Genomic DNA, 18,607 nt, shown 5'->3' with positions numbered 1-18,607 from the left:
TGAACATGATGCTCAGAAGTGGTGCAACTATAGGAGAAGATAAGGGGAAGAAACCTGAGGAGGATGCATGGGTTCACAAGGCCCCTACGAAGCAACCTGAATTTGATTTGGAACGCGTGAAGGAAACATTTATGGAAGCTAAGAAGAGCTTCGTAGAGGCTTCTACTTCAGGTAGCAAGGATCAAACTGAGCCGAAGATGGATACTTCCTTGCTAACTACCTTTTTAGAGACATGCATGAAGCTACTACGGGACACTAAAGCAGTGAAGGGATTGCAAGAGTTGATAACTAGGTGTGCAGGGTCGGACGAACCACGCATGGTCCGGAAACTAGGCAAGCATGCTTTGCGCACCGGGCGGGAAATGCGGTTGACTTCCCAGATTGGGGATTATGAGATGGATCAGGTCATTCTGGATTTGGGGTCTGATGCGAATGCCCCAACTAAATAGACATGGGAGCGCATGGGTAGGCATGCACTACAATGGTCTCTTATCCAATTACGGATGGTGAACCAACAAAAGATCCTGCCTATGGGGAGACTGCAAGGAGTCACAGTGGACATCGAAGGTGCAAGCACACAGACCGATTTTGAGGTAATAGAAATTGTGGATGATAGTAATCCTTACCCTGCATTATTAGGGATAGACTGGGCCATGGACATGAATGGGGTCATCAACTTGAAAAGACGAAAAATGATATTCGAGAAAAATTCTCTCCGCGTAGTGGTCCCGTTGGATCCAGCTGAAGGGGCGCGCTACACTGAGCCTGTGCGCAATGAGGACAGTGAAGATGAATTGGATTGCATCTATCATATCACAGCACAGGATTAGGATCGAGTGAACCCGACAACAAATGGGAGAATCTCATGGGAATGTGATAGTTCCTACACATCGGACTCTGATGAAGAGATCAAGTGATGGCAGAACCGATTACATGAGGTCACAACGCTAAATTGTAATATGATGGTTAGATCATTACACCGCGTAACAATAGAAGCAAGGGAGTTACCAACAGACACAACGCACATGGAGGAACCAGGAGACCGCTGCGAAATGGCAATTCTAGAGCAAAAGTAGCTAGGTTCACACCCGAGGCTGCTGGGCGAATCAACTGCACAAAGGTGGAGGACATGCCAACAGACTAAGAGAACGTGGTGCGGACGTAGAAGGCAAGTGCGCGTACGCGTTGGGGGACAAAGCGGGGGGAGTGTCTTTCGGCGGCATAGGATACAGATGTATATGGTGCACGCATCGAACCGGCTAAGAATCAAGAATTTGCAGACGCCACAGCGAGGCATTCTGCTAGCTGATCACAACAAAGCCAGTACAAAAACTGGGGGGAGAAAGACTAGCATCCGTTTGATAAGACCACCCAATAAGAATCTGCGAATACCAAGGGTTCGATGGGCCTCTAAAATAAATAGCAAAAGGAGAGGGACGAAGGTGATAGAAGTAACTCCTCAAACCGCAAAACCCATAGTTCACGAGGTCCTGGGCAAAGAAATTCGGAGTTGCAAGAATCTATTCAGCGTTGCACCAGTAGGCTTCGTGAAATCAAGGAAGAACGAGCATGACTTAGGAGGAAAAGTACAATGTTGGAAGAATATATCAGCAAAATAAAATCCGACATCGCACAAGTGGGCAGCACAAATCTGAAAATAAAGGAACCAGGCCTAGCCAAGTCTAGCTTGGTACTAGAACGAGCAGTGACCGTGCTATCATGGTTGTGACCACACCAACGAAGAAGTGTACCATATATAGCAACGCCCGATGGGATAACGGAGACGAAGGCACGCGAAAGGTGCCCGCAGCCTGGGCTAGTAGGGACGAGGAAATCTCGCACCTGGGGTGCGACCACCTAACTAGCTGTGGAACGCACAGTCTCAACGCCCCAAGCAGCTGAAAGGAGGCACGGGACTATAAACAAGTTTGTCAAAGGCCTGCGCAGAAAGAGGGTTCCATGCAGGGCCAGTCGGTCCGCAAGATTACGGTCATGCCGAAAGTGTTGCGCTACCGCCTGGAAAGGCTGGGAGGTGACCGTTGACATCACTATTCATGAAAATAAGTTCGAGTTACGATGGAAAGGAGCGGGCGGCGGGTCATTAAGACAGGAGCCCCAAGCTAGATACGGAAGGATCTGTCGCTCAGAAGATATGAATAAATTGAAAAAGGAGGGAAGGGTTCCATTCAAATATACGCATTCATCTAAAAACCCTTGCACAACATTGGGATATTTGAGATTTGAGCCGGTACAGAACAACAGGCCTCCCATGAGTACCATGGCTAGAACGCGAGCAAGGTTCACGAAAGAATTGCATCCGGCTTGGGAGGACACAACAGAAGTAGTTGTTGCCCCCGAGGTTCCAAAGTCCCCTCACACATCGTGACCCTGGAAAGACAAGTAGACGATGGGGCCAGTTAGGGTCTCACCAAGACTTAATAAATTGTCCGTAGCCGAAAAGGGCAAAGAAATCACCACCAAACCTGATGAGGATGAACAAGGTTTGCAAGCCTTGATCGCTCAGATTGCAGCATAGGATGAGGAAGAAGAGGATGCGTTCCAAATACCTTTACTACCCCCATATGTCTCTCCTTGGAATGGGATGGCCAAGATACCAAAGGACTTGGATGCTGCGAAGAGTACGCTCCAAACCCCGCTTCTTCCAGATGAGATAAGGTTTGATGGTTTGCCACTAGGTCAAGTACCGAATATCAAGTTCGAAGATTGGGATCTAGCAGACAATGACGAGTTCCCCCAATTGGCTGCAGACAAATTACTACCGTGGAAATGGCTACTGGGTGTAGAAAAGGCGGGCTTACTTAATCTGAGGTGGATACCCCATTATCACTGTGCGGCCATCACCATTTTTGTTATCCGACAGTTACTCTGTTTGGTACATGATGGGTATCTCTGGTTGGAAGAGACGATTCCTATCACAACCAATTTAGTACACTAGATTACTCACTTGCCTATTAAAGGGAACGACCCCACAGACATAGCTGGAACAAGTAGCGATGTGGGTCTTGCAGAAACAATGAAGGCTAAATATAAGCTGGAAAAACGAAAGCAGGGATATGTAATAGCAAGCATCAAAGACCGAGGGGTGTGAGTCGCCACCCAGCTACTAGCCACTAAACTCATGAGGAAATGCCGCACAGATGAGGTGCCAGCCCCTGTCATTGCACTTGCGGCGCAGTGTGCAGAAGGAGTTTAGTTCAACTGGGCATAGTTATTATGCGACAAATTTCTGACAAATTGTAAGGAAGCCCAGGAAAAAGGTAAGACTTTCCATTATGCATGGTTGTTGCTACCAATCCTTCTGGTTGTAGGAGAACTGCCGTAGGGTAGCTAGTTTCCCAGCATTGAGCACAACCTACCTGAAGCAGTGCGTTTTACTTCACTCTAGGCTATGAAGGATGCCATGAGGGTCTAGGATATCAAGGTATTTTGGATATTTATGGAAGTGAGTATCCGAACATGGATCGCTCATAGACCGCGGATGTCCCCAACAGTCTACAACAGTTTTCTAAGCACAACCGAGTTCAAAGTAGACATGCACAACCTATATATCCGGGCACGGAAGGATCCAAAGCGAACATGGGTCAAGCTCCCATTCATTACAATGGACGATGCAATTTATGAGGTATTGTCAGCATGGCTGCTAGAATGGCACGCCCCCGACATGGCCACATTAGAAAGGATGGTAGCACAATAGCAAAAGAAGGAAATCCAGTTGCGACTCACTAAACTGGTGGAAAGGAAATGTCACGGACAAAAGGCCGCTTCGCTGTAGGAGGCGACCCAAGAACAAACTGTCGAGGAGATCACGGAGGATCAAGAAATGTCCTCGGAACAGGATATGCAGAAGAAATCAGAGACACAGGAATGCACAGATTTACCACAAAATCACCCCAAGGCAAAAGGCCACGCAGTAAGGAATCGCCACATGCACGCAAGAAGTCAAAAACAGCAAAGACTTTGGAGAAAGAATTTCTTGACAGCAGCGAACCAGCGCACAATGTCACTGCTGCTGCATTGGAGGAGCTGATGACAGAGCAGGAAACTATGTTGGGGGAGCTCAGAGCGCAGCTGTAGGCATTACAAGTGCGACCCTCGAGAGGGATGATACCAAACCTAGCAAATGATACAACCGCAGGTGAGCAGATGGTGTGTAGTCACACAATGAACACTTTAGTGTTGCCAGCAGGCGTTGTCCTAGCCGAAGCCGAGAGGGACATGCAAAGTTGGGGATTGAATTTGACCGCTCTGCCTCAAGAAAACCTCTACCAACTACAGGATGGGGTAACCGTTGAGTTGTGTGCCAGGGAAGGCTACGCCCTCCAAATCTTAATGGAGCATAAGGAAAATCTGGAGTAGGTCAGCTTACAACATGATGAATTGGTTGCCCACAACCAGGAAGTGGAACAGGCTGTGGCGGAGGCTTGCAGCAAGGTACCAGAGTTGGTTGTCCCAACGGAACTTCCAATAACTGATAAGATTCATCACATGGCGGCAGGATTCTGTATGGCCTGGGAGGAGGCCATGAAAGTTCAGTGGGAATTAAATTTGCAAATTGCGAAGCTAAAGCTGAAGGCACAATCACCCACACCCCTGGAATTTCGCGAACAGCACTGCGCCGAAATTCAAGCAGGATTGGAAGTCATAAAGCGCGCGGTCCAAGATTGCTTGGAGTTGTTGGATCAGTCCCTCCTTATGCTCACATCCCTATAGGACGACCCAACACTACAGCAGGTAGAAGCTGAAGCATGGGAGTTATAGTAGGCATATGACAAAGTCCGGGGGACTGTGCAAATGGTCGCCATCACACAACGACTAGCCAAAATGAGGGAGGCCCAGGTTCTCAAGGCACAAGTTGACGCCGCTCGGCAGAAGGAGGCAGTACTTAAAGAACACATCCAACCTTGGCTTGATGAGGCCTTCACAGTCTCCACCAACATCAAGGGAAAGTTAGCACACATGCAGGTAGCATCGGAACCCAGGCAAGCAATGGAATCTGATAATGATGCATCGGTGGCTCGCGTAGAATGGATAAAGCAGATGGCAGAAGATTTTGTTGCGAGGGTAAGTGAAGCACAAAATTTGCTGAATGACCTCCACGCGAAGATTTCTACATCAGCCGAGTGACTCGAGACAAGTCACATTGATTTTTTTGGGGGCCTGTTGGGTATCAGAGGGCCCGCGTAACGGTTTTGGGGCTCAAAGCCCATAGTTTTGGGTAAAAGTATGGTAAAGACTCTGTCGCGCGAATTGTAACGATTCAAGTCAAAGGGTTGTCCACTCGAGAATAATGTAAAAATAATAGGAAGTGAGTCGGCTTGCACATGGTCCATGAACAATGGGAATGTATAAATAGAGCAAGGCTCTATGGCTAGAAGTTAGTTTTTAGTTTTTGGTTTTGGATCTTGAGGATTATGGGTTTGTGAAGGAAATATTCTCTGCGTCTGTCAGTCCGAGTCAAGGGTGTTGGTAGATAGATAGGGGCTTTGCAGCTGTGTGTGCAGAGGCCTAGTAGAGTCCATAGCTCTGTGTGTGGACCCCTGCAGCTGAGTGCGCAAGGTGGATCTGGTTGTATTGACGAAAGATATTAATAAAGATAAGTTGTGTTTCTGAAATATCACAGATCTATTGTGTTCTAGTTTATGCATCTGTTATATGAGTTTATATCTTTAAAGAATGATGATTGCGCGCACTAGGTTTTATTGTTAAATGTCTTCTTAAAACTATAACTATAAGATCAGATTTGTAATAATTTCCTTAATAAGAAAGTACACCTGTGTGGATCCATGTGAAGGATCGATAATAGTACAAAGTGGCGCGAGGCCACGAGAACAGTTCGCGACCCCTCTAGACCACATCAAGACATCCCAAGGGTGCGGAAACTTGATTCCAGCACCCTCCCCTTCTACCTCGGGTGAGACCTCAATCTATGCTCCGTGGGTTGTTGTCAAAAGGGCCAATAGCTACGAGATTTGTTTGGCTATTAACTCTTCCGAACCTAGGTCAGGGACCAATAAGCCAACACATCTCAAAAAAATGGCCTCCATACCCTCATTCTTCCTTCTTTCTATGTAATTTTAGTTTCAAATGATGTGTTCTACGATTTTCCACCTCACTATACATTTGGTTCTTTCAATTTGGGCTAAAAAGGTCTCTGTTGAGCAAAAACACCTCAGGGTTTCCTTGTATTCATGAGATGTCCCCTTAGTTCAATAAAAATTCAATCCAACCCCTATTTTGAAATGATTATAGTAAATGGATTTAGGAATGGGATAGGTACATATATTGGGAAAGAACATTCCTCTGTTAGTTTTTTATAACCCTCCATTATTTGCTCACAATGGATTTATGAAAAGTGCACTTTTAACAATTTTTAATATGATGGACATTTGCTAAAACATGAAAACCATAAACATAAAACATTATTCATCTATCAAATGGGATTAGGGAGAGGTAAAAACAATTATGCAGAACTAAACAACCTTAGACTCTTGCTTCCTTTTTCCCTAGAGAAAGGTTGTGGGTAATTTCAAATCTTTGGTGATTCTAAAATCATTATAAACCGGTTCAATCAGCAGTCAAATTATCACGTGCACACACTCAGGAATCTGCTAGAAGAAGTGTTATCTTTAAAATTGCAATTTGATTATGTGATCTGTCGTCATATTTATAGGGAAAGGAACTAGATTTCTGACAGTTTATCCAAAGAAGTAGTGTAGCAAGCTCTTGGTATTTGGATGTCGTAATTCTTAGGGATGTTGATTAAGTTTCTTAGTAATTAATCTCTATCCAATTAGTTTGTAGATGATGTGAGAGTGATTTTAATTATTAGATTGTTTGGGATTTTTGATCTTGGATCTCTATGCTGCAGCTCCTAATTCTCTAAGTGAAAAAAGAAACCTATTCTATTAGCTATGAAGGAATACTATTGAACTCAATTGTTTAGGAGAGGACTTCTCACTTATTCAATTTTTGCTCAAACAAAGTAACCCAAGCAACATCTATATTGTGAATTGAACACACTTCAATTATGCTAGATAATAAGAAAAGGAAAGAACCGTGCAGTACCAGGTATAAAGCAAATTAGATAACAGACTAAGCTACGTATAAAGAAAATTAAAGTTCTTATGCAGATAACAATTCGTTGGCGAGATCATTATGCAGCATTGTCACACAAATAGACCAATTGAAGAATTAAAGGAAATCAGATTGTAATTGATTAAAACCTGCCATTGTTTGTAGGGGCCCTCCACATATCAATTCAGAGCCTCAAATCAACACAACGCTTGCACACAAAAACCAATTCTATTCACATGGAATTCACAAACTGTTCATAATCGTATCATTCGACGCGCACCCAAATAACAGTGCGGCCATTAGTTTTATGGCAAGTCTCTTGGAATAATTGTATGAATATTTCAAGCCTAATATCTCTAACCTATCTAAACTTATATCGCTAAACGTCATTTTTTTATTCCAAAATCAAAACGATAAGGTTTCAACTGATCTTTGGTTCTGTTATGCGTTAATCTGGTGGTTGACTTGGAGTTTGACCGCGATCTCCTATGCTTCTTTTAGCAAACAGTTTCAAGTGGATAGGAAGGTATCCATCAGGGAGCCATCCTCTATCCATCCGCACCTTTCTCTGCCGACCTATAACTCTAGAACCTTGCGAACAATGGAAATAGCTACATAAACCTAGATTAGCTGCAGAAACTGACTGATTCGGTAGCCAATTGCAACTTTAACAAAACAATAGGGTATAAAGTTAAATATGAATAAGAAGACATAATATTGCATACCTTCATCAAAACCTGGTAGATATGGCTTTATTTAAGTGGTAAATATATAGGAAAAAGAGAGGATCTTTAGGCAAAAAGGATGTCATGGTAGGACAATCTTCGAACTCTACATTCCCCTAGACTGGAGATGTTGTATGTCCTCATACACTTATTCCTTGTATTTTTCTTGTGCCTCTTGTTTTTCATCTTCATGTTTCATTGTTTTCTTCTTTTTGGCAGAGATTGGAATTCTAGGCTTCCTCATTAGAATTTTGTACTTTAAACTGATTATCTCTCTCTGCATAATTCTGTTTTCTTTCTTCAGCTTCTTGTTTTTCTTATACCACAAGCTTAGATGTAGGATCAGATTGTCACTCTTGGCAATCTGTATCTCACTCTGTGTCTTCAAGGCTTGATTTTCATTTTTGAGATACCGATTCAGTGTTTCTAGTTCAAAGATCTCCTACTTCAAGATGTTTGAGGTTGATTGCTCATTTACCTGGTTGCTTCCTTCTCTAGGGCTCTGAATGGTTTCCTTTGTTGTTGTCTCCTTCCTTTCCAGTGACTCTATGTAGTCGTATATTTCTTGTTGAGCGGGGTCAATCCCCGGACTATGGAATCGGGCTTCCTAGAGGTGAGATGTAAGGTTGTGGTGATGATCTTAGTGACCATTTTGGAGAATTCCCAGGGCTTTAAATTGGCTCATCCTCTTTTGGCTCGTTCTCTATTGGCTCAATCTCTGTTGGATTGTTCTCTATTGGCTCCTCTTTAGTTGGCTCCTTTTCATTTGGCTCATTTTCATCTAGATTAATGTATTTTGTAGGTTTTGAGGTTGTTTGTGGAATTGTTCTCAACCTCGTGCTCCTTCTTAACCCTAGGGTTTGTGTTTTCTGCACTTTCCTCCTTTTATTCTCTGATTTTCCTTCTAGAGGAGAGGTTTTAGTTTGTGAGATTTCTTCTTTACTTGGGCTGGCTTTCTTTCTTCTAGGGTTTCCCTTCTTCATTCTCCACAAAAATTTTACTATAGACAGCTCTTCTTTTGTTACCTTTTTCTGAGTTTGAGGTGCCTGTTCCTTTATCATTTCTATGGTTCTTTTTCTCCCTCTGAGGGCCCTGCTGCTACTTAGTTTTTCTGGGGATTTTTTCTCAAAATGGTTCCTTATTAGGAAACTTGATGAGCCCCAAAAATGGGTAACTTATTGGGCTCATTTTGCCTATTATTCTCGATTAATCCACCATTCTTCATAGTTTATGCATGCTTTTAAATATATTTATGTTAATTGAATGAATGAGAATAGTCACTTGACCATGAAGTCTAATACATGCTTATTGCAGATTTTTGGACATCTTTTGGACCAAGGTCAAGCATTTATGAGCCAGTTGACAGCCAAATACGAGGGAACAAGGCTGAGGATTAGTAGGAAGGGTGTCTCCTACACTAAATGGCCCCTTCCTCGAGTTCTCCACCATCAGCTCGGAGTTCAACAACCCACCAAAGATGATTTCCAAGGGCAGCTGAGCAGCTTTTGTGAAGTGGCTAATTACTTGCAGTTTTGAGCAGCCAAGCCCCTCAAGTTAAGGAGGGTTGTTGGAGGTCCTCGTGGTGCATAAGTAGGAAGGCTTCAAGCCTTGGTATTTTAGCTCTTGAACAGTTGTTTTTTGCACTTTGGTGTTGCTCTGCCTTTCAGCTCATTTTCGAGCTTTTGCTGTAAACATTTTTGTGACATGGTTATTTTTTGAGTAATGGAGATAAATTTCACTTTGCACCAGCTCTGAGCTTTTCTTAGGAGGCTGTAGCTCTTGGGTTTGGGCCCAAACCAAGTGCCAGTACCTCCTTTGTGTACTATTATGTGTTTTCTTTGCATTCATAGAATAATTTCTGCTATTTAGGTTAAGATCTTGCTTTGTTACTTAGGTTGTTTTTGATGATTAAAATAGCTTTCCATGCTTCAGGTTGATTTGACAGTTTGATAACAGAAAATATCTACAAAGAGGCCACCAAGCAATCCTTGATCTCATCTCTCCCTCCTTGGGACCATGAGCTGAGACCAAGGCATACTTGCTGCCACAAAAACATTGTTTTGCCTTTCAATGCAATTGCTAGTGTTAGATTTTTAGTTGGAAATTTTGATACCAATTGTGCGTGCATATTTAGATATGTTCTTGCTTAGGTTTCCATAGTTATCTTGCATAATTTCCTGTTCATAACTTGTTTTTCATCATGTTTTTGGTTTTTAGGTCAGATTAGGTCAAAGTAGATAAATCTCCAATTTTTCTAGTCTTTCTTTGATCGGTTTTGAGAAATAGTGTGCAGATCACCTGTAATACATCCCTGCCTATCCTTCTTTCATCACACAGCCTACTCCGGCCCAAAATTCCGGATTCCTTCCCTTCATTTTCCACACTTTTCCAATTTGACCTAATTTCTACATTTTTGTGCAACATTGCTCCCTCCATCCTTGAACAAATCCAACTATCTTCATCACTCCTTAGCCTCATTTATGAGGTCCTAGACCTCTTCACATCCTCATCCATCCTCCATTTCCACTTTCCCACCGGTTTTCCTCCATCAACCCTCGAAAATCCTCTCTTGGCTCTTCTTGTAGAACATCCTGTAGAACCCCTGCAGACTTCCTGTAAAAGATCAGGTGAGCAATTTCCCGAAATCTTATCACTATGAAAATCTTTGGAAGGGTGCTAGGGACCCCTTAGGCCCTCTTCTCACCTTCCCAACCTCTTGCAAGTGCCCACTCCATTTTCTTTCACCAATCAACCTCTGCACAGCCAAAAACAGTTAAAGCACATGCATAATAATTCTGCAAGATTACTCAAAAATACAAAAGATGCTTTTTCTAACTTTTATTTTAGAAGTAGCTTAGTCACATGAATTTCACCTTTCCAAGAGTTAATGGCATCCCTTTTGGCAGTTTTTATCTCTTTTCTTGCACCAGTAGGGTTAGTCGGTAAAGCTAGGGTTTGATAGGGTTTGCATTTCCTTTCAGCTTTCAGCTTCTTTCTGCAAGTAGATTAACCTCCTTTGAGCTAGATTTCATCCATCACAGTTAAAAGCTTCTTCTAAGAGCTCATAGAAGTTGGCTTAATCTCCTAGCGGACTTGTGCCAGTTGATCAAGTGACAGCCTGCGGCAAGAGCTAGTACTTGTGCATACAACACTGTCGCTTCCAAGTTTGTTACAAACTACCAGCTTGATAAAAGTAAAGAAGGGAGTCACAGGAGTTGCAACATCATTGTTGCAATACTGGATCCCATCATATTTTTGGTGCCATTACCGGGGAAGCGTCAGAGTATTTGTGATTGCTACTTTTCTCATATCTTCTACTACAACCTTCTGCTAAGTAGTTTATTTCAGCAAGAGTAGAGTAGTTGTTTCATTTCAATTCTGCAGTTTCCTGCTTTCATAGACTAGAATTTCAATTCTGCAAGAGTAGATTAGATATTTCCTGTTGTCCTAGACTATCATTTCAATTCTGCAAGAGTATATTAGCATTTCAATTCCGCAATTTCAATTTTGCAAGCGTAGATTAACATTTCAATTCAACAATTTCATTTCAGCAGCATAGATTAGTCATTTCCTGCTTTCATTTCAATTCTGCAATTTTCATTCTAGCAAGGTTTTACTTTAGTTAGTTGCAATTTATTGTTCAATCAATTTCAGTTTTGTAGGTACAAGCAGAGAAAAACACAAAAATCAACCAAAAATATGTCATTTCATGCCTCGTAGGAACAGAGACAATACATGAAAATTCTTACCCATCACTGAGTCACCCTTCTCTATTCTTCGATGGCAGTGATCCAGAAGAACCTATAGGTGAACCTTAGAGATATACGAAGATCCTATAACAGAAGAAAAGCAAGAAAACATTCCTCCTAAGACCATGGCTGAACACAGAAATGGTATAGGAGATGAGGAGAGAATAGAAGGTGCATTTTCCATCCGAGAGACCAATGGGGACACTAAAATGAAAAACATAAGTCCCTCAGCCTTACCTCACTTCCATGGATTGACCACTGAAGACCCTGATACCTTCTTATTTGAGTTTGTTGTCCTTTGTTGAACTTAAGACTATGCAAAATATGAGCAAAATTTGAAACTCTTTCCCTCTACCCTCAAGTATGCAGCATTATGCTAGTTCATGGGGTTACCTGGAAACAATATCACAACTTGGGCTCAAATGTAGCAAGCCTTTAACAACAAATACCGGGACTACTGTAGGTCAAAGGAAACGAAGGGAGAAATATTTCGGATGACCATGGGAAGTGATGAATCTTTAGAAGACTATGAAGAAAGGTTCCAACTTAGTTATAAAAGGGCCAGGTGCACACTTGACCCCGAATCTCTGAAGTTGGTTCTGCTCTGAGGAGTCCCTGAAGACCTTCTAGATACCCTCCATTTGCTAGCTGGAGGAGACATATACCAACTACCTTATGATGACATAAAGATTGTGTTTAGAAACCATTCTACGGCAGCGCAGAAAAGAGGTAGGGGGAATCCACTTTCAGCCAGTGCCACCTTCTCCAAACATGAGTTTACAAATCAGATGGAAGACCTTAAAAGTGAGGTGAGACAAACCATTTCCATGCAACTGGATACTTTCTGAATCCAATAGAAGAAAGAGGAAGCTAAGAGGGCTTTGGCCATCTTTTGTCCCAGATGCACAAGGAAGCATCCTAAGAATGAGTGTCCATTGCACTTAGTAGAGGTATGTTTCGTTTTTTAGGAAGACCACCCTACAAACCAGTGCCCAACCTTACCCGGACTTAAAGCTATGTACCAAGGGGCTGAAGGAGCCACTGAACCACTCTACTTCCTCAACCAAAGGAGGCCGCATGGATCCAGACCTTACCAGCAGGGGATGCAAGGGACATCCCAAACTTATTACAACCCCAACCAATCCACTCACATACCTTCTTCGTGTCCCCCTTCTCATCCTTCTTGGTCTGCACCCCCTCGATCATATCCATCTCAATACCATACTCAACATGTTGCTCATTCGTTTCATTCTCATGTTCAGCCGCAACCTCACTGGAATGCACCGCAACAGGGGTGGAGGCCCCAGTACAACTCTCCTCCCACCATTTTGGCTCCACCACCTACTCAACCACAACCATTACCTCCTGCTCCTCCAAGACAACCCCATATGCTTGCTCAACCGAACCTAAACCCCAATAACGGACAGGCCCAGCAGGTATATACTAGAGAGACAACATGCCCTACCTACGCTGTGGAGATTCAGGAGATCAACCTACGATTTGGGAAGGTCCTCCCAGATAGCCAACCTCCTCCTAAAGAGGATGAAGCAGAGGAATAGGAAAGTGAACCCAAAGCCATTCCACCCTTTCCTGAGAGACTAAATGGAAACATGCAACCAAACCCAGAAGAGACTAAACTTCTAGGAGAACTTAAACAGTTTTGTGTAAAAATACCACTTCTCCAGGCCATCAAAGATGTACCAATCTACAACAAATTGATCGAAGAGAAGTGTTTCAGGCACCCAAGCAGGTGCAAGAGAGATGCCCCAACTATCAATGTCATAGGACAACTGTCTGACCTAATGTTGGGACAAGTAATCTATCCAAAATATTTGGACCCTGGGAGTCCTGTAGTTGATGTCCACATCAATGGCACCATGATTCCCCACACCCTGATTGATCTAGGGGCTACCATTAATGTGATGACTAGGGACACTATGCTCAAACTCAACCTTCAGAGTTCCCTAAGAAAGACCTCGACAGTACTATAGTTAGCAGACCGCTCCACCGTGACTTTCGAAGGGATTGTGGAAGATGTCATGGTCTCTGTGGATTCCTAGGAGTACCTTGCGGACTTTTTGGTCCTTCAGCCAAAAGCAAAACTCACTGGATACCCCCTCATTTTGGGAAGGCCTTGGTTAGCTACTGCAGATGCTTACATCAGTTGGCAAGCTGGGAGCATGACCATTAAGAATGGGCCAATGTCCAAACAGCTAGTCCTATATCCTCCTACCCAACCTTTGCTCGAACATGACTTACCTCTCTGGTTGGAGGAGGAAGATGAGGATGAAGTCTACTCTGCACCAGTGTGCACCGTGGAAGCCACCAGGGGAGGTCCTCAAACCAAGGATGACCTTATTGAGAATTTAATTCAAAATCCACTTCCCACTGTGCTGCCATTAGAAGAGTTGGTAGGAGACACCCAAGCCAGTGCTTTAGTGGATCTCTGTGTGGCTGATCCGACCTATTCCCAAGTTAAGAATGTGGAATTTGGCCCTGAAAGAACCTTGAAGATCAACTCATCCCTATATCCCTCTCAAGAGAAGGAGTTGTGTAGCTTATTGAACTGCCATTTGGATGCTTTTGTTTGGTGCTATAAGGAGATGAAAGGAGTCACCCTTCAGTATGTACCCATCACATTTACATTAAAGAGGATTGTAAACCAGTCAGGCAGCCTCAGAGGAGAATGAATCCAGCCCTTAAGGACATTGTCAAAGAAGAATTGCAAAATTTGTTGGATGCAGGATTCATATACCCCATCTCTGACAGTGAGTGGGTTTCTCCTCTGGTGCTTGTGCCCAAGAAAAATGGGAAGTGGAGAATCTGTGTAGATTATCGATAACTTAACAAAGCTATGAAGAAGGACCCTTTCCCTTTGCCTTTCATAGATCAAGTGTTAGATGGCCTGGTAGGGAAGAAGTTCTTTTCCTTCCTAGATGGTTTTAGCAGGCATAATCAGATCCAAATCAACCCGGAAGACCAAGATAAGACCACTTTCACTTGTCCATGGGGTACCTTTTCCTACCTAGTCCTTCCCTTTGGATTATGCAACGCTCCTGCCACTTTCTAGAGAGCATTATTGAGCATATTTGCTGAGCTGGTTCATGATTCAGTGGAAATCTATATGGATGACTTTACTCCTTATGGGTCCAACTTCCTAGAAGCATTGACTAACCTAGGAAAAGTTTTAACCAAGTGTATTGAGATGAACCTGTCCCTCAGTCCTGAGAAATGTGAATTCCTAATGACTCAAGGGGCCGTGCTAGGTCATACAATTTCTTAACAAGGATTATAGGTGGATCCCAACAAGATTGCTATCATCCAAAGGGTTCCACCTCCTCAAAGGGTAAGAGGTGTTCAGAGTTTTTTAGGCTTAGCGGGATATTATAGAAGGTTCATTAAAGATTTTAGTAAGCTAGCCTCTCCATTGTTTGGTCTTTTGGGGAAAGTTGTCGAGTTTATATGGGCTGATAACTGTCAAGAGGCTCTGGATGTGTTGAAAGATAAGCTGGTAACTGCCCCAATCTTGAGAGGTCCAAACTGGGCCCTACTTTTCCACATCCACATAGATGCCTCGAACAAAGCCATAGGGGCAGCCTTAGGACAAGTTGAAGAGAAGCTACCGTATGCCATATATTTTGTCAGTAAAAACCTGTCCAAGGTAGAATTAAACTATATCGTAACTGAGAAGAGCTCCTAGTTGTAGTCCATTCCCTAAACAAGTTCAGGCACTACATCACCGGTTATCAAACATTCATACACACTGATCATGCTGCAATTAGGTATTTGATGAATAAATCTGATGTAAATGCTCATATCATTAGATGGTTACTTTTATTGCAGAAATTTGATTTGACCATTATTGATAAGCCAGGTAAGGAAAATGTTGTTGCTAATTTTCTGTCTAGACTAGATTCGCTTGTAGATGAAGAAGGGGTGGTGGATGATCAACTGCCAGATGAACACCTGTTTGCTATTTTAGTACTCTCTCCATGGTTTGCTGATATAGAAAATTACTTGGTTTCAGCACAATTCCCACCACACCTATCCTCAAAAGAGAAGAGCAAGATCGTGAGGAAAAGCACCCCATTCACTTGGATTGGGGGCAACCTATTCAAACTTGGCCCAGATCAGATTTTGAGACGTTGTGTCAGGGAGGAGGAAGTTTTTGACATCCTCCTAACCTGTCATGATGGACCCTGTGGAGGCCACTTTGCAGCAAAAAGAACCACTTTCAAAATTCTACGGGCGGGCTACTGTTGGCCCACTCTTCATCAAGATGTCAGAAGATACATCAGCCAATGTGACTGATGCCAAAGGATGGGGAAACCAACTCCAAGGGATGAAATGCCCCTCCAACCTCAGGTGACTTTCGAGCCATTTGAGAAGTGGGGCATGGACTTTGTGGGTCCTATCAACCGTCCTTCAAAACAAAAGTCTTACATCATTGTGTGCACGTACTACCTAACAAAGTGGGAAGAAACAAAGGCAATCAAGGCAGCAATAGAAGAAAAAGTGGCTGAGTTTTTTAGGGAAAATATCTTCTATAAGTTTGGCTACCCAAGAGAATTAGTCACAGATCAAGGAAGCTAGTTTACCTCTAACCTGATTGAAGACATGCTTGCTCATCACAATATTAAGCATAGAACTTCCATCCCTTATCATCCGCAAGCAAATGGGCAGGTGGAAGTCACTAACAGGGCTTTAGAAGAGATTTTGACTAAAGTGGTGAGCAGCATCAGAAAATATTGGGCAGATCGCTTGGTTGAGGCCACCTGGGCCTACAACACTACTTGGAAAACTACAACAGGTTTCACACCTTATGAGCTGGTCTACGAGAAGAAGGCTATGCTATCCATATAATTTGAATACAACACATTGAGGTTGGCAACTCAGCTGGACCTAGATCTCAGCCATGCACAACAGGAAAGACTACTTCAGCTGAATGGACTAGATGAACAAAGAATGCAGGTCCTCCTCCACTCAGATTTGATCCAACTTCAAAGAAAAATATGGCATGACCGACACCTTAAATAGAAGCAATTTTAGTCGGGAGATTGGGAATTTTTATATGATTCAAGATACAAGGTTTTCAAAGGGAAGCTGAGGACAAGATAGTTTGGACCATATATAGTGGAGAAATGTAACGAAAATGGTTCAGTCCTTATCAGGACCATTGATGAAGAAGCCATCCCCATGCTCATCAATGGGCATCGATTGAAGATCTACAGGAAGCCCCTCTCTAAGCAGGAGTTCATTGAAACTCTAGATAAATCAGTGCTGGTAGTGGAGCAGGCCCCTGTCTCCACCCCACCCACATGTTGAGCACCAAAAAAAAAAAGAGAGAAATAAAAAGAAAAGAAAAACAGAAAAAGAATAAAAGATCCTTGGGTGAAAACCTCTTGGAGGTGCCCAAGGCAGGCAATGAGGGTGAAAACCTCCTGGAGGCACCTCGGCTGTCTCAAAAAAAAAAAAAAAAAACACAAAAAAATAAACCTGACTTCTGTTGAACAAATTGAAGGTTGCAGGAAGGACATTGTAGGTTAGGAGGATTGCACAAGACAAAGACAGAGGTCAGCACCAGGTTGCATGCATCCCTCACAATCAATTCCTCCATGACCACTACCCTTCCCTAAGATTTGATCTCATTCAGGCCAAGATTTCACCTTCTACAGGAAGTTCTGTGTCTTCTATAGGAAGATCCTGTAGAACCCACAGATGAGCAAAATTGATCTCAGAGGGGAATCCGAAGGTTGGGAATCTGCCTATGAGGCCTATCCACATCCCTATTTCCATTCATCGCCATATGTCGCCTTCTTCTATCTCTGAACACCTCCATTGCACCCATTTTTTTATATATGCCTGCACAGTCACACACAGAATCCTGTTTTCTTCATACTGCCAGAAAAAAAAAAAAAAAAAAAATGATGACAAATCAAGAAGCAGTTTCTCACTCACCATACCTGTCACCCTCCATCTAGACACCTCATCAGCCGAGACCCTCGTCAGCAGTGTAGCCCTACTCATTCTAGCTTGCATTCTAGGAGGAGAAGCAGCTACAGGACATCCTACAGGAATCCTGTAGCAGCTACTCCCTCTGGAAGACATACCCTGGAGACAGGGACAACCAAGAATGGAAAAAGATACATGCAAAGAGCTCTTTTTAAACATAAGAATATTAGGAACAGCCGAAGCCAAGCATGCAGTGTGCATGCAGCAACAACAAATGAAGGATTGGGTTCCAAAACCCGTGCATGCAGCAACAGCAAATGAAGGAATGGGTTCCAAAACCCAAAATCTGCATAACGCATCCATGACCACGCAGGTAAGTGCCTAAACTCATTCGTCAATTGCCTAAATCATATTTTAAAAGCTGCATGCCTATGGGAATGGTTCGGATTGAGTGGAATCAGTGGCCAGTCAACTGGACACCCTTGTCCAGTTACATATCCTCGTGGGATCCAAATGAGCCTCGTTACATTCAAAATTTCCGATGAGATGTGGAACTAGCGCGTGTGGAGTGTCCATCCAGGGAGAAATCGCTGGGACTGGTAGTGGTGGCGACAGATAATGGCAGAGAGGAGGTGATGGCAGTCAAAAACACGCAGAAACATTATGGTTGTGACATCAGATCAATGGTCCAGTCCGGCCACCTCATCCCCTCACCACAAATCACGCTGCAATTAAAAGATGCCCGGCTGAAACATGCACCACCTTTTGTTCACTTTGCACTCACAACGTCCTCGACTGGAGTACGCCTCCACCGCTTCCAAAAATAGTTAACCAGTCGTCCTCCACCAGTTTTTCTACCTGTTTTCGAAAATCTCCCACGCATTCGGCTCTATCAGAAGCACAATTTCATTCTACAGGAATCGGGAGCTTTCTACAGGAAGGGTTCTACAAGAAAGGTGGAACAGCTCTGCAGGGAAAAGAAACCCAGAATTTTCGTTGAATTTGAAGCTCCAAACGAGGTAGGCTCGAAAAAACCTTCTCTGTGCATAAGCTGTTTATGCAAGGTGGTGAATTGAACGACATCAG

The sequence above is a fragment of the Pinus tabuliformis genome, chromosome X (assembly GCF_031772625.1).
Source record: "Pinus tabuliformis cultivar Carrire ecotype Pingquan chromosome X, CPIR1, whole genome shotgun sequence".
NCBI lineage: Eukaryota > Viridiplantae > Streptophyta > Pinopsida > Pinales > Pinaceae > Pinus > Pinus tabuliformis.
Note: the sequence above shows the minus strand (reverse complement) of the source record.